Source organism: Littorina saxatilis, linkage group LG14, assembly GCF_037325665.1.
Source record: "Littorina saxatilis isolate snail1 linkage group LG14, US_GU_Lsax_2.0, whole genome shotgun sequence".
Classification (NCBI taxonomy): domain Eukaryota; kingdom Metazoa; phylum Mollusca; class Gastropoda; order Littorinimorpha; family Littorinidae; genus Littorina; species Littorina saxatilis.
Window position 1 is genome coordinate 41,185,852 of NC_090258.1, and position 21,047 is coordinate 41,206,898.

The window sequence follows — 21,047 nt, forward strand, 5'->3', positions numbered from 1 at the left end:
AATGGTAAACTATGCTTTTTGGAAATTCTTTCTTTAATTGGTGTTTAACGAAGGTTATATCGCGACAGGGAAAGGGGGGAGATGGGATAGAGCCACTTGTTAATTGTTTCTTGTTCACAAAAGCACTAATAAAAAAAAATGCTCCAGGGGCTTGCAACGTAGTACAATATACTACCTTACTGGGAGAATGCAAGTTTCCAGTACAAAGGACTTAACATTTCTTCCATACTGCTTGACTAAAATCTGTACAAACATTGACTATATAAGAAACACTTAACAAGGGTAAAAGGAGAAACAGAATCCGTTAGTCGCCTCTTACGACATGCTGGGGGAGCATCGGGTAAATTCTTCCCCCTAACCCGCGGGGGGTCTTTTTGGAAATGCGCTTCAGACAAATGCCTTTATGTTACTCACAGCAAAATGCAAGAATAATTGGGGACCATATGGGATGGGGCAAATTGGGAGGGAGCAATTCGGGACACCACCATAAATATCTACCAAATATTTACAAATAGCTATCTTAGTACATGCATAACATGCTGTACCAATACACAATTTCTTTAAATAACTATGTAAGGATTATTGGCAGTCTCCCGGAGCATGTTTCACGCTATCCTGCGATCAGGACAAGCGACTGACTGTGATGTGTATGCTGTGCGGCGTGCGCTACATAAGAAACCTTTTTTTAAATTTGTATTAAATATAATCACCTGAGCCACGAATGGCTAGCTGACAGCGGCTATCTTTTACACAACAAATTCTGAACTGTGATGAACTCGTGACCGCTGATTTTTAAAGGCAAGGGGTATCATATTGTGCGCATGGCATACACATCCAAGTTGGTCGTTTGTCCCGATTGTGGGATACAGCCCGTCAGAGGCGTAGAGCGTGCTCGAGATGTTTTGAAAAACCTGACTGCAGTACAGGGATTTTTACACCTCCGGACTGCTGATAATCCTAACAGAATTATTTTCAAAAACCGTCTATTGCCTTGAAAGCAAACCTGGAATTTCTGATGCGAGTTGCCAGAAAGAAAGTTCACTAACAAGATCCAGGCCAACACCACCCCCCCCCCATCCCCCTAAATAACACTAAGGAGTGAGGTGAGCTTAAATAACTAATTAATTAATCAATCAATAAATTCTCTGCTGAAATCCCCAACTTCGCGCATCGAAGCTATGAAAAACAGGACACTGCCACGTTTCCATTCAGCTAAACGCCACACCATTTTCAAGAGGGGATGTCTCAGGAAGAAAGATGTGACGCTCCCGATTCATATGTTTCAGAAGACAGCCCACCTGAGAAAAAGAAGAACACAATATAGAAATAATAACAACCTGTCAACCACAAATACATTAAAGTTTTTCAAACAGTTCACTAATCCGACAAACTCATGCTCGTTTCTGGTGCATTTGATAAAGCCAATTACGGGTAGATGCTAGACAACAGCAAAACCACCACCACATAACAACACAAGATTGTTTATGGTTGTTTACAGTCTCTTGAACACAGGAGTCAATCGAGACCATATATACTGTTCAAAAAAAGAAACGCATAGTTGCTACTTGCCAAATTTGTTTTATTTTTCGAAAAAATTAACAGAAAATCCAATATTTAGATTATTTGTTTGAAATTTGGTATGGACACAGTTGAATGCACACACAGTTCATTTGCATCTTCAAATCAATCAGTCAATCAATACGATTGGGTGCCGAGGCTGTCAAGTCAGTAGGGGGTGTGACTGCCTTGAGCAGCAACAACTGCCCGGCACCTTCTGGGCATGGGCTGGATCAGATGCCGGATATCTTGCTGTGGGATGGTGTCCCACTCCTCCTGAAGTGCCTGCAATAGATCGCGGTGATTTGCCGGCGCTTCTTCTCGCCTGCGCACACGTCTGTCCAATTCATCCCAGAGGTGTTCTATCGGGTTCATGTCTGGCGACATGGATGGCCAGCGAAGCACCTGGACATGGTGGTCGGTGAGGAACTGGGTGGTGAGTCGTGCTGTGTGCGGGCGAGCGTTGTCCTGCTGGAATATGGCATCCTGGTCAGCCAGAAGAGGAAGGGCGTGTGGGCGCAGAATTTCCTCCACGTATCGCTGGGCAGTTATGCGCCCTTGGACGTGCACCAGGGTGCTCCTTCCAGCGGTATTGATCGCCCCCCACACCATGACGCCTCCACCACCATGAACGGGTGCCTCATCCACACAGTTGGGCGCGTAACGTTCGTTTACTCTCCGGTAGACCCTCCTCCGACCATCATGTCGCTGGAGCAGGAAGTAGGACTCGTCGCTGAACCACACGTGTCTCCAGTGATTCCGGACGGTCCAGCGAAGGTGCTGGTTGCCCCACTGCACTCGGTTCTGGCGATGGCGGCGGGTGAGGACAGCTCCTCTGTGAGGTCTGCGAGCTCTCAAACCAGCTTCATGCAGGCGGTTCCGCACGGTCTGGTCCGATAATCGGTGTGGCCCGGGGAGAGCCTGGACAGAAGATGAGGCCGACAGGAAACGATTCCGGAGGTGGCGGAGCCGTATGAAGCGGTCGTGAGCAGCAGTTGTCGCCCTTGGTCTTCCCGCTCGTGGCAAGTCAGCAACGGAGCCAGTGGCTTGAAACCTGACCCACAGTCTACTGATGGTGCCCTGGGACACGTGGAAGTGCCTGGCGATTGCACTTTGACTTTGGCCTGCTTGTAAACGACCCAATGCAATTTGGCGGTCTTCTCTGCTCAATCGGGCCATCTTTCGTCGCTGAATTGTCGTCTGATTTCTTTGTGGCGAACAATCCGCTTTTATGGGTTTTGGAAGACATGGTGAGAGCTCAATATTCCCCGAGTTTCACGACATTACACTGAAGCATGACGAGTGGTCATGCCAAATGAGCAATTTTGACATTGTAGCCACTGATAACGCATGCGTCACGTGCAGAGCTCACTTGTGACAATGGACGAAAGGTCGACGACCAGATAAACATTTTCTGCAGTTTGGTGGATATCCTTGTAGCCATATAACTAAATTAACCAAATATTACAAGCTATGCGTTTCTTTTTTTGAACAGTATATATAACAAGAAGCATAAACAGGGTTCCTGCAGGGCAGAGCTGATACAATTCAAGGAGTTTTCAAGGACATTTCCAGGACCAAATAAATGCTTTTCAAGGACATGATTTTCCCCAATTTAATGCAAAGCACCAAGCTTACCTTCAGGAAGGGAAGCAACTACAGGTGACTAGTAATAGTTAGTTCGTCTGCTTTAATTTGTTTTCACTCGATCTTTTATTCTCCCAAAATGTGTGTACTGTATTTGACGAAAAAAAAGGGGGTTGCATTTTTTTTTAAATAAGACAAGCTGCTGACGAAATGTATAGGCAACAATTTGGAAAAATCAAGTACTTTTCAATGACTATTTAACAAAACTCTATTTTCAAGCACTTTTCAAGGCCTGGAAAAGGTTTTCCAATTTTCAAGGAGTTTTCCAGGGTTCAAGGACTCTGTACGAACCCTGCATAAAAAAGCACTTCAGTTTGAAACCCAGGTTCAATGTAGTAAATGATATTGCATCAATGTTCCATCCATCCTCAGCACTTTCAAAACCAGTTTCTTCTAGGTCATACACACCTTTTCCTCGATTGATCCACAGTACATCAGATCGCTATTGTTCTTTTTATGATTTGCACCAAGGGAATGATTAACATTTCTGTCTTAGTCATATGTAACAAGCTTTAAGCAAAAGCATAATATTCTACACATTCACATATTGTAAGGTTGAAGGGGTCTATGTCGACCAAAAGAAGGTGTATTCCCCATAGCCATAGGTGTTTTCCCTGTGTACCGGGAATACAGTTGGATTTTCTGTAAAGAAGTATAATATCGTACAATCTTGCGCCAAGCGCGTGACTGCGGTTAGATAGGAGAATCTATTTAAAATCCTGAATTCGCGTGCGGCATCCAATCAAGCAAAACATGCTTCGACCGTTTATCAAAACGGATTTAGTTAAAGAAACATCTGCACCCCCACCCCCAACAGCCTGGTATTATGTTTTCCTCGCTGGTACTCTCGTCCATTGAATCACTTTCACAAGCTTGAAGTAACTCCATGGCGTCTAACGGAAGTATATTCCCTGTATATGTACAGGAAATTAACATACAGGGAATACAGCCACTGTTGGTCGACATAGACCCCTTCTAAAGTGCTGCAGTAGTTACCTTTCCCTCCAAGGACCAAGCTGTTCATCCACTGTAGGGCTGACCGGGGTTCCCCCTTAGCAGAGTGAGTGGCGAATCCTGGCTGATAAATTTCCTTTCATTTTCCATGAATGAAGAATACCAGCTGGGTTCTTTTATTCATGGACCTGTGTTCTGCAACACACACAAATCAGCCACCATCTTGTAAATATATGTAAAAGAAAGCAAGTGGCAATCTGAATAACAGAATACAAAATGATCAATCCACACAATCATACTTCAGCACTGAAAGTCCACAAAATGAAGCACTGCTAGTACATGTACTTCTCATAATTTACTGAAACTTTACTCGTCAAAACAACCATTTGTTTTATCAACTTTACTCGCATGTGGCGAGTAGATTAACATTTCTACTCACCATTTACATGATTTTTACTCGCCATGGCGAGTAATTGAAAATACTCGCCACTTTCAGGCCTGTACTTGTGCATGAGATGTGTTTACCATCCATATGCCCAGACCATGCGCTCTTCTGTTGTGCTCAGAACAGTAAAGAGTTGCTTGCTGGGGTGGTTGTTCATAAGTTAACAGTTCACAAGAGGGCACAAACAAGAGCAAAAACACAGGTGCCTGATTCAAACTCATTCAAATGCAGAACCTTATTTTTGCATGAACAGAGTAAGACATGATTCTTACATAGCTGACCCTACCCCTGGCAGAAAAGTGCTTGAAATTGTCCATGTGGTCTCTATTGATCAGTACATTTGATGCGTATTTGTGATACATATATACTGATATAGAGACAAGTAACAAGTGGACATTTCCTCTGACACCTCTACCATTTGTACACCTGCACAAATCTCCTGCCATAGACTACAAAAGGAAAACATACAAATCAAAACAAACACAAATTTAACCTAATGTTTACCTTTCAGCAGCAGAAAAGGCTGTGTTTTCTGAGGTGTCTCAGAGTAAAGCCACGGTGTTGGAGATCTATGCAAAACTAGGCTGTAGGCAAGGTCCAACATCTTTAGCTGCACACACAAAAAGAAGAAGCAAGAAATCACATGACATAGATGACATTCCTCACTAGTACAAAACCACAACTACACTAGTCAACTACCAATGTAAGAATCATAGTCCTGCAAGATTACCCTCTTAAAAAGTAAGATTGCTTTCATTCAAACACTACCGTGGGACCAAACTCCCCCCCCCTCCTTTTTTTGAGTTTTTCCTACATGTGTGTTGATGTTTCCATTAATTCCAAGCCCTGAAACTGTGAACTTGAGATCTTTATGTATGCACACAGTCACAGGCTTAATAAGCTATTCAGAAACCAAGCAGAGTCTGCACAACGTCAATTCTGAGAAATAAATCCCCACAACCGGTTTCAAGGCCACTATACCGACTGAGCTATTGCTTGCCATGCCAACCTCCACCCCCATTTGGAACATGCACAACTAGTATACCCATACACATGTAATAATACTGCTTGCCTTCCTCCCCCACCCTCCAAATCAATAAACACTAAATGTATGCAATCAGTAATCTTTTAGTTAGTAGTTGACTACCATCACTACTCTCTCCACACCCACCCACCCTCTTGCACACCAGCGACACACCCCCATCGCCCAATCATTTCCATGATTCTCTCTGCCATATAGTTATCCTAAACACTAAGATTATGACACATTTGTTTTCCAATTAGGAACATAAAAAATTACTGTAAAAAAAATGTACAATCATGCACTCTCTGAGTCTGACAAGAGAGTGTGAGAAAAGTCAAGAAAGCAAGACATGTGTGACATAACTAAATCTTCTAATCTATTCCTGAGATTTACTCTTGACAGCTTAAAATGGAACCTCATGCACTTACTGTTCTGAATTGTAGAAATTTCTTGTAGTTATAGCAGCAAAGGCAGTTTTATTGGGTACCACCAGGTGTCACTCTGTCATCATCTGATCAAGCATTCAAGCAAATGGTTCAGCACTGAAACAGTAAATAGCAAGAGTGTACAGAAAAATACACAAACTTTCTCATTAATTTGTATCTTCAACTTCACATTATTCATAAATAATGATACCTTACTTTGACTAAGTTTGAGTAGGATTAACACCATGCAGAGCCAGAAGTTAACTTGAAATAAAATAACTATACGTTACTCAATACTGCACTCAATGAGTCAATTGTCAGCAAAGGTGATAATCAATGCAAGGTAAAACCAAAGGATGCAACTCAGTCAGCAATTGCAAAAACTACATAATTCTATTTCTAATCAAGCTGTCAGTTTCATTAGCTATCAGAATTCAAAACATGTTCTTGTTTTTGTTGTTGCTGTTGTTCATGACTACATTAATGTATCTCAGCATTTCTAGTTTCTACACTATAGCCATTAAAAAAACCAAAAGAAGTGTCCCAATGTTAAATGAAGCGCTCTTGCAATTAAGTCACAATTGTTTGCAGTTGCTGAGAAAAGCTAATAGTAATAGTCCTTACAGTAAGTTGAGTAACAAATTATAAACAATTGCTGTTAACACTCATAGTACAAGAGAGCAAACCACTGCAAAACTATAGTCATTTATCAATGTTATGCTTGCCATCCACCCCCGACCCCAAACCTCTCCCATATTTTATGTACATCAGACTAGTATTCTTGTTAGTTCATTTCAGCTGTAACAGTGACAACACGTTTGCACACTACAGACCTGGAAGTGGAAATGTTAACACATGGAGTGCTAAATTTCAGGATACAATCTGTTTGTTTGTTTGCTTAACGCCCAGTCGACCACGAAGGGCCAATCAGGGCGGTGCTGCTTTGACATTTAACGTGCGCCACACACAAGACAGAAGTCGCAGCACAGGCTTCGTGTCTCACCCAGTCACATTATTCTGACACCGGACCAACCAGTCCTAGCACTAACCCCATAATGCCAGACGCCAGGCGGAGCAGCCACTAGATTGCCAATTTTAAAGTCTTAGGTATGACCCGGCCGGGGTTCGAACCCACGACCTCCCGATCACGGGGCGGGCGCCTTACCACAAGGCCAACCGTGCCGGTCATACAATCTGTTTCAAAGTACAAACACTGGCAATCGGAGAGAACAGTGTTACTGTAAGTCTTTACAGTAACATCAAACAGTATCCCCTCTTTTTGGTAGTACAGTGGAACAACACTTTTAATATCCCCTGATTAAAGACTCCCTCCCTTTTAAGACCCTGTTTTCTCAGATTTGTCTGTCCACAACCTCTCTATATTTACTCTCATCTCAAGACTTCTTCCTTTCAAGACCTGATTTTTTCAGATTTGTTTAGGTCCTAAAAGGAAGGGGGGGGGGGGGGGGTTCGATCGACTTTACTGGTACCGTGAAACCGAAAGTGACCAAGTCATCAAGGGCACGTATATTCCTGCTGCTCTGTTAGCACCGATCATATTTTAGAAACGTTGCACTCTGTCGTCAACACGAATGTAGGAATAAAAATAGTATTACCTTCACCAGCTGTCTCCATGGAGTCGAAAGACCATCGGCCGGTTTGGCTCGCTTGTGCCATTCCTGGATGAAAATTGAAATGACCCTGGCTGCTCCGTTCTTGGCATCAATGGCAGTGCAAAAAAAGCGAATCCCGACTCCCATCCAGGATAAGCTGTACGGCACGGCGGCGTCTCTGCAGATGACCACTACATTTGGACGATTTGGACTGGTCTACACGTGTTACGGCAACAAGCAGAAGAAGATACAGATAAGGTGGCGGGAGTGATGTCCCTTCGCTGCAGTGACTAAAAATACAAAACTATCTCAAAATAAAAACACAAGGAACGGATGGGTAGTTAAATTTGTGACAAAAGAAATTAAACGTTCAAATGACTTACCACCCCCCTCTGCTATGTCAGTTGCGAGTATGTCAGTATGTGTTTGTGTTTGTGTGTGTGTGTGTGTGTGTGTGTGTGTGTGTCAGTGTGTGCCCGGCAGTGTGCCCGTCAGTGTGTACGGTACGTGTGTGTGTGTGTCAGTGTCATTGCCGGTGTGTGTGTTTACGTGTGTGTGTCACAGTGTGTGTGTGCGTGCGTGTGTGTGTGTGTGCCGGTGTGGATGTGTGTGTGTGTATTGTGTGTGTGTGTGTGCGTTCGTCAAGTTGTGTGTGTCAGTGTGTGTGTCAGTGTCGATCAGTGTGTGTGTGTTCTAGGCCAGGGGGGATTCCCAAGGTTCCTGGGCCGGTTCCGGAAGCCCACCCACCCCCCTTACTGACTCCACAAATGTACCTTTTGCCTTTTTCTTTCTGCGAATGTATGTATTCATTTGCTAATTTGTTCGTTTGTTTGTTCGTTCGTCAGTTTGTTCGTTCGTCAGTTCGTTCGTTCGTTTGTTCGTTCGTTTGTTCGTTCGTTCGTTCGTTCGTTCGTTCGACAGTTCGTCCGACAGTCCTTCAGTACGTCCGTCAGTCCGTCCGTCCGTCGGTCCGTCAGTCAATCCGTTCTTCAAGTTCAGTCCGTATCAATAAATTCCTCTTGTGCAGGGCCCAATACAGGGGAGAGGGGGGGGGGGGGAATTCCTGTTGGTGGGACAAACCCCCCCCCCCACCCAGGCCTAACTGTGGACCTCCTCCAAACGTTTGACAAATGCCCTGAAAATGGGCCAGATTGCACACAATTATTGTTTATTGTTTGCTTGTTTATTTGTTTGTTTGTTTGTTTGTTTGTTTGCTCGTTCGTTCGTTCGTTCGTTCGTTCATTCGTGGGTTGGTTCGTTCGCTCTTTCGTTCCGACCTTCGTTATTTCCTTCGTTTATTCGTTCCTTCGTCCTTTTAGTCCGTCCGTATGTCCGTCCATACGGTCCGTCCGACAGTCTGTCTGTCAGTCCATCAGTCCGTCCGTCAGTCCGTCCGTCCTTCAGTCTGTATCCGAATAGATTCCTCTTGTGCAGAGGGTTGAAGGAATACCCTGCAGGACCGGATCAGGAGGGGTTACCCGTAACGCCACCCCCCCCCCCCCTCCCGCCGCCCCCCCCTCCCCCCGTCCCTCCGTCCGTCCATCGATCGGTCCGTCCCTCAATCTGCCCGTCGGTCCGTCCGTCAGTCCGTCCGTCAGTCTGCCCGTCCGTCCGTCCGTTCTGGTTCGTTTCATTGTTTATTTATTTCGCACACATCATTGTCAACTTGTGGATATCCTGAACAAGGCGGTGCGCGAGAATATCTTCTTGTTTGGATAAAATAACATTTTGCTCTGAAACAAACCACACACAAATTCCACTGCTTGAGCATCGTTTCAGTCTAACCGAACTGAGGGTATACCTCATCTTCAGAAGGAGAATAAGCGACAGCATGCTCTTCTACCATATAACATGTCACGTGAGGTCGTTCAGACCGGAGTGGAGGTATATCTCCGAGGGATCAGGGTATACTTTCAACCCGCTGCACAAGAGGAGTTTATTGATACCTTATGTTCGGTCGTACCGGTGTGTAATACCTCGAGAGAGAGAGAGAGAGAGAGAGAGAGAGAGAGAGAGAGAGAGAGAGAGAGAGAGAGAGAGAGAGAGAGAAAGAGAGAGAGATTGATTCATACAGTAACCGCCGGTTTCAATCCGATTCATACCTTAGGGGGCACCGCGTGGCGTTCAAACAAATCATTTCACATTCGATTTCCGGCAAAAATAATTTTCAATGAGGTATTTCAAACTCACATGACCTCATGCGTTTCTCTAAGAATTCAATGATGTTAATAGCCCACTACACTGTGGGCAAATAATATTGCAGCAAAGTCAATCCGGTGGTAATGCGTGATGGCACGTTTGATATTGATGATGTTTCAACAGCACTTGTGGTGGTTTAGACGTTAAAAACTTAAGAAAATACTTGTCGATTTATTTCCTTAACAACCAGAACAACCACAAGAACGACAGTGAGACCAACAGCTTCAACAACGATAACAACAACAACAACAACAACAACATCAACAACAACAACAACAACAACTACAATTACAACAACGGCAGCAGCAGCTGCAGCAGGACCTTATTTAAATTTGATTTAGTTTTGTGTGTGTGTTAATCTACATCTACAGAAAGTACATTCAAACCTATCAACGATAACAGAAGCAAACGCAGCAAGAGAAATAACTCGGACACAACCATGCCGGAACCGGGATGTCTATAAGCGCGTCTCAAATCTGGAGCCGGTTTCATGGACTCGCGGTGGTCACACTGACAGTCGGATCACTTCTTCGTCGCCCGACTGTGATTACTCGCCGGATAACCGAGCGCGGTACTGGGGGAAGGTAGCAGGCCTGAAAGTGGCGAGTATTTTACTCGCCATGACGAGTAGAAACGTGTAACTGGCGAGTAGAAATGTTCATCTACTCGCTAAATGCGAGTAAAGTTGCCGAAACAAATAGTTGGTTTGGCTAGTAACGTTTGCTCTCTGGCTAGTAAGTTTTCAGAATCACAAGCCAAAGGCGAGTACACCATTTGTTGGACTTTCAGGGCTGGGCAAATCCCCGTGCGAAGAAGCACAGTCGGCCGACTGAAATCTTTTGTCATGAAACCCGAGTTCGTTGAATTAATGCATTTCACTCGTTCAACTGCAGTTGGCCCGACGGATTTTGGCCCATGAAACCGGTCCCAGGTCCCTTCAACTTGCGGCGGAAGTCAGAAAGACCGTGGCTGGTAGCAGGATAAGTGCAGTGTCAGTAGGTCAGAGAGACACCCGAGCACACAGCCAGGGCAGAGACAAATCAACTCAGTGATCTGATTACGAAGCAGCTCGGTAATCAAGCACAGAGATGTTTGGTTGACGTGGGGTGTGTAGTGATATGGACACCCCACTGATTGGCACAGTTCTGATTGACAAGTTCTGATTGACAAGTTCTGATTGACAAGTTCTGATTGACAAGTTCTGATTGACAAGTTCTGATTGACAAGTTCTGATTGACAAGTTCTGATTGACAAGTTCTGATTGACAAGTTCTGATTGACAAGTTCTGATTGACAAGTTCTGATTGATTGACAAGTTCTGATTGACAAGTTCTGATTGACAAGTTCTGATTGACAAGTTCTGATTGACAAGTTCTGATTGACAAGTTCTGATGATGATTCAGTTCTGATTTCATCTCTTTTACTCCCTCATTACAACGACAACCTGGATTGTCCAACTGACCAAAGTGATGTATGACGTGTTTTGGGAATAATGTGTTGGTGAGTTCTTGTTCCACGATATTTACTTGATCGTTTTAAGGCCAATTCTTTACTCTGGCAATGTTCTGAAGCCGTATTCACACTTGCGTATGAAACACAAGATGTCCTTGCTATGCCCCTTTCACAACAGCTGTTCTACGCAGAAAAGTAGGAATCCAAAACCAAAAATCTAGAAATCTAAAAATCAAAACAATTAATTAGTGTTCGTCTGAGTAGCTAAAACGACCGATGGGTCGATATATATCTGTGAACGTAAAGTTTTGTTTTGTCAAGAAGTAAACGTTCCAACAACATACCTTTCTTGTATTTTGATTCTTAAAAGAAGAGAGCGGTTTGTGGCGGGATCTGGCTGCTCCTGGTATGCAGTTGCAAACCTTAAAGTTCACATATTTGTTTGTTTGTTTGTTTGTTTGCTTAACGCCCAGCCGACCACGAAGGGTCGTATCAGGGCGGTGCTGCTTTGACATTTAATGTGCGCCACACACAAGACAGAAGTCGCAGCACAGGCTTCATGTCTCACCCAGTCACATTATTCTGACACCGGACCAACCAGTCCTAGCACTAACCCCATAATGCCAGACGCCAGGCGGAGCAGCCACTAGATTGCCAATTTTAAAGTCTTAGGTATGACCCGGCCGGGGTTCGAACCCACGACCTCCCGATCACGGGGCGGACGCACACACCCTGGGCTAACACACACAATAAGTGAAAAACCTGAAAGGCCAGGGTCCACGGGGGCTGAAGCTGAAGCTGTATTATCTTGTAGGGACAAAGAACAAAGTTTTACTTTAAAAAACCGGATTTTCCGGTTTTAACAGTTTTCAAAAACCGGATTTCCGGCGAGAACCGGAAAGGTGTTAGCCCTGTAAAAAGCGAAGTTGTTTTCGCAGTCTAAGACAAACAGGATTTTGCTGATGTTCTCTCCCAAAGTTTCAGCTAGTCCAAGTCACTTTTTCGTGGTGCTGTTATGAATGGTGTTTAGGGGAGATTTGTATCCGTCTCGATTAAACAGGACCGGGACGTGCTTGCTTGGCCAAGCACGCAATGTCTGAAAGGAAAGTTTTGCGCACGGGCCGGAGACGTTCGTTCATTTGCAGGGCGACACATAATGGAGTTACTACTGTCAGTGGGGCTTGGCTGGTTGTGGGGAATCAAATGTTGCTCTAACCTCGTTGCCTCTGACTGGCCTGTTTCCGCCCCTTACGACAGGAAGGGGAACTAGTCTGACTGGGGCAGGAAACTGAGAATGAACAGTCACTTCATTAGTCTGTCTATCTGTCACTTTCTCTGTCTCTCTGTCTCTGTCTCTGTCTCTCTCTGTCTCTCTCTCTCTTTCTCTCTCTCTCTCTCTCTCTCTCTCTCGTTTGTGATTAAGTGTGTGTGTGTGTGCGTGTGTGTGTGTGTGTTTTATTCGTCATTCCTTTTCGTCGTTTCATGTGTGTATTGTTGTAGGAAAGGACCATATGGACCTAATGCTATTATCCTCCCGTAATAAAGTTTTCGAGTTCGAGTTCTCTCTCGCTCTCTCTCGTCCTCTCTCTCTCTCCCTCGTCCTCTCTCTCTCTCTCTCTCTCTCTCTCTCTCTCTCTCTCTCTCTCTCTCTCTCTCTCTCTCTCTCTCTCTCTCTCTCTCTCTCTCTCGCCTCGTTGCTAAGTTCATTTTCCACGTCATAAAACGTCGACAACTGCATGTTGAAACACTGCAATGTTTGAGATGGTACCGTTGTAATTGTAAACGATTATTATATAACATGTGAGGATAAATGTGTAAGACGTGTATTTGTGTAAAATTCCCCTAACCCACATCCCCTCTTCCCTGGTTTGTATATGGGCCAATGGCCATACGTACAATAAACCATCCAAAAGTCTCTCTCTCTCTCTCTCTCTCTCTCTCTCTCTCTCTCTCTCTCTCTCTCTCTCTAGTCTCTCTCTCTCTCTCTCTCTCTCTCTCTCTCTCTCTCTCTCTCTCTCTCTCTCTCTCTCTCTCTCTCTCTCTCTCTCTCTCTCTCTCTCTGTGTATTGTAATCAAATCAAGATAGGCTGAGATTGTAACAGAATCTGTGATTGGTCAGCTAGGTTACTGGTTATCAATTCTCGATGAACACCTGGGACCTACTCATTGTACACTTGCCTTTTGCTTTGGAAGTCAGACTGAGATTTCACTGTGGAAGAGAGGCTCAAGAAGAGACGTCTTGATTTGTTGAATCGGTGTTGAATCTCTTTAAATATGTTGGCAAGTGCAAGAACACTTTCATCCCAGTTGAAGTAAACAGATCTCTGGTGTTGATAGGATTATTTATACGGAAAGGAAGGTATTTCTAAGTGTGTGTGTGTGTGTGTGTGTGTGTGTGTGGGGTGTGTGTGTGTGTGTGTGTGTGTGTAAATTAATTACTTACTTGATTATCACTCACCTGGTGCGTATAGGGTCCTCAAGTGCCCTCCGTCTGTCCCTCAAATGTTGTACACCTGATTTCCGACAAGTTTTCTTCATCTCAGCAGAAGCAACTGACATTATTAGATTGATGTTTTGATAGGGGTTGGGGGTTGGGTGAGCTCGGGAGGGTGGGTTTGGGTTGGATGAGGGGTAGATGTTTGTGAGGTGAGTCTACCACACTGTTAGTCAAATTCTACCTTATAGTTTTTCTAACATGTTTATGAAAAATAAAACTTTTCAAGCAGTTCTAAGAATTTAGTGTATTTTTTCTCTCTCGGAAATGCGCAATATACCTGGCTCCTCTCCAAATCACGTCTTTTGTTCCTCTACCACTGCTGCTCTTCCTTCTGTACGGTTTGGATCTTCTTCTTCTTCTTCTTCTTCTTCTTCTTCTTCTTCTTCTTCTTCTTCTTCTTCTTCGTTCATGGGCTGAAGCTCCCACGTTCACTTTTGTTTTTGCACGAGTGGATTTCTACGTGTATGACAGTTTATACCCCGCCATTTAGGCAGCCATACGCCGCTTTCGGGGTTCTGATCGACTGACCCACTTGCTGTTGGGAGGTGTCAGGAGCGATGGGCGTTATTTACAGGCCGAGGCCGGTAACACGCTGCCACCCTAACTCGGCCAAAACAAGACATTATGCCCCCATAAAAGGCGTCCGACGCCGCCTCCTGATCACGTGACACAGAGACGGAAGGTGTCCTGCCCCCTGCGCTGACAGCCTCTCATGAATAATGCATGAGGAGCGTGCTGACCCGTATGTAGAGCGAGAGGCGCTTAGCACGTGCCGATAACGTTTTCTGTGTCGGGAAAGAGGGCGGCGTGGGGTCAAAGGTGGCGGAGGGTCTTGTGAGGCCGAGACTGTGTTACTAGCACCCATGAGAATCAAACGTTTCCCTGAATTTGAATTTCTCTTCGAGCTCCAAGGGTACAGTTTCAGAGCAATTCTATGATTCAGGCCCGGCATTTCAGTATTATCCGGGAGTCATGGGAAACTGTCGTGCTTTTTTGTGTTTCCCAGTTACCAGCCATGCGTTGCTCAGAATCACAATAGCCCGCTCAAAGAAAAGTCGCTCTGGATTGGTCTATGCAACGGGCTCACAACGAGGCAAATCGCTTCACGAAGGCGACGAAGAAAGCACGATTGCTGCGAGATATGAAAACAGTTGTACTTCTTAAACTAGTAGACGATTCGGTCAGTGAAATCGTCAGAGAGAACGTGGTTATGATGGGAAATTTAGCTGGGGTAGTCCCTGAACCTTGAAAAGCGGTGGGTCCCTCGGGTTACGTCGAAAACCACGCCGAGAAGATCGCAACACGCTACACGGCATCGCAGTGTAAACACCGCCGTCATCTTGGATTACGCAGCGCGGTGGGCGAGCATATACCAAAGCCGCTCGCCGAGTGCTTCGCGAGCGCTTTCCTGCACTGCCCTAAGAAACGGCTTTCTGTCATTCGCACTGCGGGCGACCCCGCCGTGGCGAACCGCTCTGGGCAACTCGTCTCTGGGCCGAGGTGCACGAACCGTAAATAATGGGTGCCACCCAAACGGGAGAGAACAAACCGCGGGCTCTGATTCGTCACAACAAATCTCAGTTTCAACCAATCCAACACTGCGGGTGGCTTCCATTTGGGTGGTAACTTTCTCGAGGTCAAACTAAACCGCCACCACTTCATTTTTTCAGGGTAGAACGATCTTGCACGCGCATGAGAAAAAGAGTTGCGAAAGACCGATTATATCAGCTCCCACCCACCTCATCCCGACACACCCCACGCCTTCTCCTCCCAGTTGAATAAATTCAAGTCCTGTTAAGGGTGCAAATAACAGTAATGTATACCGCCAAGGGCCGTACGCGCATGTTTCATCAAATCTAAGTTTTATCATCAGACGTTGCCAGTTTCGGAGTTATTGACATGCAGTTGATGTTCATTCAGTGAAAACGAAAACTTAAAATGTTACTGAGGTAAACATAATGAGGACTCTTCTTTGATACCGCCTTGTGCATTTCTCCACCTCTTACATACTCTTTTTTACATTTAGTCAAGTTTTGACTAAATATTTTAACATCGAGGGGGAATCGAAACGAGGGTCGTGGTGTATGTGCGTGTGTGCGTGCGTGTGTGCGTGTGTGTGTGCGTGTGTGTGTGTAGATCTATTCAGACTAAACTACTGGACCGATCTTTATGAAATTTGACACGAGAGTTCCTGGGTATGAAATCCCCGAACGTTTTTTTCATTTTTTTGATAAATGTCTTTGATGACGTCATATCCGGCTTTTCGTGAAAGTTGAGGCGGCACTGTCACGCCCTCATTTTTCAACCAAATTGGTTGAAATTTTGGTCAAGTAATCTTCGACAAAGCCCGGACTTCGGTATTGCATTTCAGCTTGGTGGCTTAAAAATTAATTAATGACTTTGGTCATTAAAAATCTGAAAATTGTAAAAAAAAATAAAAATTTATAAAACGATCCAAATTTACGTTTATCTTATTCTCCATCATTTGCTGATTCCAAAAAACATATAAATATGTTATATTCGGATTAAAAACAAGCTCTGAAAATTAAATATATAAAAATTATTATCAAAATTTTTTTTCGAAATCAATTTAAAAACACTTTCATCTTATTTCTTGTCGGTTCCTGATTCCAAAAACATATAGATATGATATGTTTGGATTAAAAACACGCTCAGAAAGTTAAAACGAAGAGAGGTACAGAAAAGCGTGCTATCCTTCTCAGCGCAACGAATACCCCGCTCTTCTTGTCAATTCCACGGGCACTGCCTTTGCCACGGGCGTTGCGTTCAGTTTCATTCTGTGAGTTCGACAGCTACTTGACTAAATATTGTATTTTCGCCTTACGCGACTTGTTTATATTTAGTCAAGTTTTGACTAAATATTTTAACATCGAGGGGGAATCGAAACGAGGGTCGTGGTGTATGTGCGTGTGTGCGTGTGTGCGTGTGTGTGTGTGTGTAGAGCGATTCAGACTAAACTACTGGACCGATCTTTATGAAATTTGACATGAGAGTTCCTATGTATGAAATCCCCGAACGTTGTTTTCATTTTTTTGATAAATGTCTTTGATGACGTCATATCCGGCTTTTCGTGAAAGTTGAGGCGGCACTGTCACGCCCTCATTTTTCAACCAAATTGGTTCAAATTTTGGTCAAGTAATTTTCGACGAAGCCCGGACTTCGGTATTGCATTTCAGCGTGGTGGCTTAAAAATTAATTAATGACTTTGGTCATTAAAAATCGGAAAATTGTAAAAAAAATTAAAAATTTATAAAACGATCCAAATTTACGTTTATCGTATTCTCCATCATTTTCTGATTCCAAAAACATATAAATATGTTATATTCGGATTAAAAACAAGCTCTGAAAATTAAATATATAAAAATTATTATCAAAATTAAATTGTCCAAATCAATTTAAAAACACTTTCATCTTATTCCTTGTCGGTTCCTGATTCCAAAAACATATAGATATGATATGTTTGGATTAAAAACACGCTCAGAAAGTTAAAACAAAGAGAGGTACAGAAAAGCGTGCTATCCTTCTTAGCGCAACTACTACCCCGCTCTTCTTGTCAATTTCACTGCCTTTGCCATGAGCGGTGGCCTGACGATGCTACGAGTAAAATGGCATTGCGTTCAGTTTCATTCTGTGAGTTCGACAGCTACTTGACTAAATATTGTATTTTCGCCTTACGCGACTTGTTATTTTTATTTTTATAGGTATTAGCGGAAGCGACAAGCAATACTTCAAAAATGAGAGCATTCTATCTGACGGAGATAAAGCAAAACATTTTCCACGGAATGTTTTTCGTGAGCCAACCGTGGACAATGGCTTCTTGAACAGCACAGTTTCCAATCAATAAAGAAATAGTCTCGTTAATCTGAATGAAAAGTTGCTTAAAAGCACAGTGCAGCTCACACAGCCTTCGTTTTGCGTTTTTGTTGCAGCTGAGTGCATTTACAGTTCAAAAATCCTCCTATGGTGGTAAAACAAACCCAAAACTACCCAACGACGACATCTGTGAAGCTCGACAGTTTCTTGTTCACGCGAGTGCATAAATTAACCTAGTTATTACGTGGTGTTTGGTCGGAGTTCGATTCAACTGAGTGATTCCGGCCTCCATTTTGTTTTACACAAACTCATGATGACGTCTGACATAGTTTGCTAGTGACGTGTCTTTTTGTGCATGATGTTGGTGATCTACCTGATCTAAATTTAGATCCAAAAATAGGTCAAGACCAGCCGGGTCCGAGTACGAAATTAATTCGTAAAAAAATCGCAGTTCTTGACTCTTTGGGTGCAAGTCAATGAAACGTGGTAGTTCTTCTAACGGATAGCTGCCTGAGGTATGACTAAAAGCCCCAGGGGCTCCGTGCACCTGGATTTGACAAGTTCAGTACCTTTAATACGTTTCAGTTCATTTCAAAAGTGCGTGTAAACAAATACTTATCCTTCAAGATTATTTTGACTTTGAGCGAGGTGGGAGGTTGTAGCTATGTTTCAAATCCACTATATTTGCCGACATATCTGGAGGGGACTGGGGGGGGGGGGGGGGGGCCTTAATTGTAGCTCAGTTGGTAGAGCACTTGATTTGTGACCCGCGGGTCCATCTGTCAGAAGTGTAGGTGGCTGGTTGCACCTAAACACGCACACACCTGGACAGCCGCTGTTCTTTATCGCTTTCCACTCGAACGAAAGGAACCCGAATTTCCCAATGGGGCAACAAAATTATCAAAAAGAAAAAAAAAAGAAAAAAAAAGGATGTACTAATATACAATTCAAGGAAGCTATCTTGAAAATACGTCTTTGTCAAACACTTGTAGCCAGGGACTTCAAGCCTAATTAAACATTGATAGGTTCCTGAGTCAAATCATCATCGAAACAGCTGCTGTAGTCTGGATAAACTTGGACAACCGAAAAACATTTGTCTCGAGAGAAATATTGTGTCTGAAGTAAAAGTTAAAACGCATTTCAACCCAGCATCATGTCTACTCCTGGGGGAACCACAACTTGGGGTCGACAAGTATGTTAAGAGGGGGAGGGGGGGGGGGGCGGGTTGGTGAACGGCAGGTAGAGGGTATGGTCATAAGTTATCACTGTGAAATGGAGAGAAAAACGTCTGTTTGCTCTAAATGGTTTGCACACAGGCAAACCGTGTCTGCTCATTGGGTCAGGAATAAACGATCGCTGACTATTTCTACACTACTCTCTCTCCCTCTCTCTCACCAATGTCCCAAATAGACACTAGTTCTGGGGACACAATAACTAAGTTAGCATAGCAGCATCACTAAGTCTGACTCTCCCCCCCCCCCCCCCCCCCCCCCCCCCCCCCCCCCCCCCCCCCCCCCCCCCCCCCCCCCCCCCCCCCCCCCGCCCCACACACACCCTCTATCGTCTCTCTTCTCTCGCCGTACTTTTCTTGATCCGGCAGAATTGGCAAGCGATCGAAGTCTAAGTGGATTGTTCAACAGTCTGTAATTGTCCGCACTTGACGTCATCACTGTCGTCGTAATCCCGTCAGCCCCCAGACATATACGGGCACTTTGAGTAAATTAGTGACGTCCAATTTCCCCTTCTATTTCTGGCTGTCAAAATCCATGAACTCTCAAAGTTAGGCGCGCTGTTCTGGATGTTAGCGGCCTGTGAGAAGCGGAAACCGTGCAATTGCTAGAAGGGTCAGCTTAGTTCGATTTCAGGTGGAAGGATTTTTACAACTGTGTGCGCAAGTCGATAGCCCGAGGAGAAAAGTCCGTTCGGAACAAGGGGGAAAAGCTTAGTTTGATTGATTCTTTGAATTCAGTTTTTTTTCAAGTGATTTCGTATTACAATTTAGTTTGGCTTTTGATGTCTGTCAGGAAAGATTGATGATGTTTTTGTTGCTGCACTCGAGCGGTCTCGTTTACTTTGGTTTACTCTGGCAAAAAGTTGTTCGCAAACTATTTTGATACCTCCAGCCGCGGACATTCAAAGACCCCGAAATGGCGATGGATAAACAAATGTGTGAGAGAGAAAAAGCAGGCGATAAGTTCACACTGGAGTGCACGACATCCAGACTGTTAGCACAGCGACAGAAAAGACATTGATCATTATTGGGGCAGAACCGCCCTCACCGCCGCTACCATGGCTGTTGTGGATGCTCAGGTCTTTGACGCGGGAATTGGCGAGTGAAGCGAGTGAGGCGAGGAAGTACCGTTTCTTAGGTAATTCTAGCCGCGAGGAACGCTAGGATTTGGCGACAAAACGCTAGCATGCCCTGGGGGTGCGCGCTACGCGAGAAGAAAATGGCCGCCGCACTGCTGCCAATCCGATTGGCTGTTTATGGTCGTTTACCGAACAATGCAGACGAACTTTTCGGTATCAACCAATGGTGTTTAATTCTTGCGTAGCTAGCCATCAAACCGTTTCATATACACTCTCGCTTCCTTGCTCCACGAGCGGCTAGCCGCAAACGTGTCTCGCCATTAAGAAACACTCGTCAGGTCTTTGCAAACTTCTCTTTTCTAAATCCTGCCTCGGGCAAGTACAGAATCCTGCGCCTGTTTACGTTGTTACTAGGATGTGAAGAGTGAGGGGGGGGGGGGGGGGGTAGCTAGAGCAAAGATTTCCTGTCCAAGACATCTCGGTTGAGTATGAAGAGTGGCATAATACAAGAAGAGAGGATAGGGGTTTAGAAATCAATGTCCACAAATGGGTCCGTTTTTCTTCCCAGAGTGTCCTCAAATTAAAACATCAATGAAAGAACGAGCAATCCTTCACGGGCTGTTTGCAACGTGCAAATCAATGTGGGAATGAGCTGCACGCCATTGACCAGATCGCTCACTTCAGTCTGCATGGCTGAGGCGCCGAGACCGCTTGGACGCTGCCAGGTGTAAACGTTATCGAGCTTTAGCAAAAACAGTATTGCGAACTCTATCGAACTTTAGCCAGAACTGCATATTAAACGTTGTAGAGCTTTAGCCATAACTGAACGGATAACGCTAGCGAGCTTTAGCGAGAGCTGCACGGTAAGCACCATCAAGCTTTATTGAGAGCTGCATGTTAAATGATATCGAGATTTAGCGAGAGCTGCATGGTAAACGCTATCGAGCCTTACTGAGAGCTGCAAGGTAAACGTTGTGGAGCTTTAGCCAGAACTGAACAGTAAACGCTAGTGAGCTTTAGCTAGAGCTGCACGGTAAGCGCTATCGAGTTTTAGCGAGAGGTGCACGGTAAACGCAACCGAGCTTCAGCGA

General features: G+C 44.5%; 1 protein-coding gene and 1 long non-coding RNA gene across 2 annotated transcripts in view; one reads left to right on the plus strand and one right to left on the minus strand.

Annotated features, from left to right (window-relative positions):
• The window catches only part of LOC138946782 (dual 3',5'-cyclic-AMP and -GMP phosphodiesterase 11A-like), a 92,662-nt gene that overhangs the window by 16,151 nt on the left and 55,464 nt on the right, over window positions 1-21,047 (plus strand). The window lies entirely within an intron of this gene.
• Window positions 62-8,709, minus strand: LOC138947768 (uncharacterized). Its single transcript, XR_011449787.1, has 5 exons — window positions 7,669-8,709; window positions 6,056-6,169; window positions 5,108-5,213; window positions 4,201-4,353; window positions 62-1,298 (listed from the first exon to the last, which is right to left on the minus strand). It is a non-coding gene; the product is annotated as an uncharacterized lncRNA (long non-coding RNA).